The following is a 974-nucleotide window of genomic DNA, read 5'->3' on the forward strand; positions in this document are numbered from 1 at the left end:
CAGCAGCACACACACAGCAGCAGCACACACACAGAAGCACACACACAGCAGCACACACAAAGCAGCAGCACACACACAGAAGCACACACACAGCAGCACACACAAAGCAGCAGTACACACAGCAGCACACACACAGCAGCAGCACACACAGCATCAGCACACACACAGCAGCACACACACACAGCATCAGCACACACAGAGCATCAGCACACACACAGAATCAGCACACACACAGCAGCACACACACTCAGCATCAGCACACACACAGCAGCATACACACAGCAGCACACACACAGCAGCACACACAGCAGCAGCAGCACACATAGATCAACAGCACACACAGCATCAGCACACACACAGCAGCAGCACACAGACAGTATCAGCACACACAGCAGCAGCACACACAGCAGCAGTACACACAGCAGCACACACACAGCAGCAGCACACACAGCAGCATACACGCAGCAGCCAACACACAGCAGCAGCACACACCCAGCAGCACACACACAGCAGCAGCACACACACAGCAGCAGCACACACAGCAGCACACACACAGCAGCATCACACACAGCAGCACACACAAAGCATCAGCACAAACACAGCAGCAGCACACACACAGCAGCAAACACACAGCAGCAGCACACACAGCAGCAGAACACACAGCATCAGCACACACACAGCAGCACACACAAAGCATCAGCACAAACACAGCAGCAGCACACACACAGCAGCACACACACAGCATCAGCACACAAACAGCAGCAGAACACACAGCATCAGCACACACACAGCATCAGCACACACACAACATCAGCACACACACAACATCAGCACACACACAGTATCAGCACACAAAGCATCAGCACACTCACAGCAGCACACACACAGCAGCACACACACAGAAGAACACACAGCAGCAGCACACACACAGCAGCACACACACAGCTGCACACACACAGCAGCACACACACAGC

The sequence above is a fragment of the Mastomys coucha genome, unplaced genomic scaffold (genome assembly GCF_008632895.1).
Source record: "Mastomys coucha isolate ucsf_1 unplaced genomic scaffold, UCSF_Mcou_1 pScaffold9, whole genome shotgun sequence".
Lineage (NCBI taxonomy): Eukaryota > Metazoa > Chordata > Mammalia > Rodentia > Muridae > Mastomys > Mastomys coucha.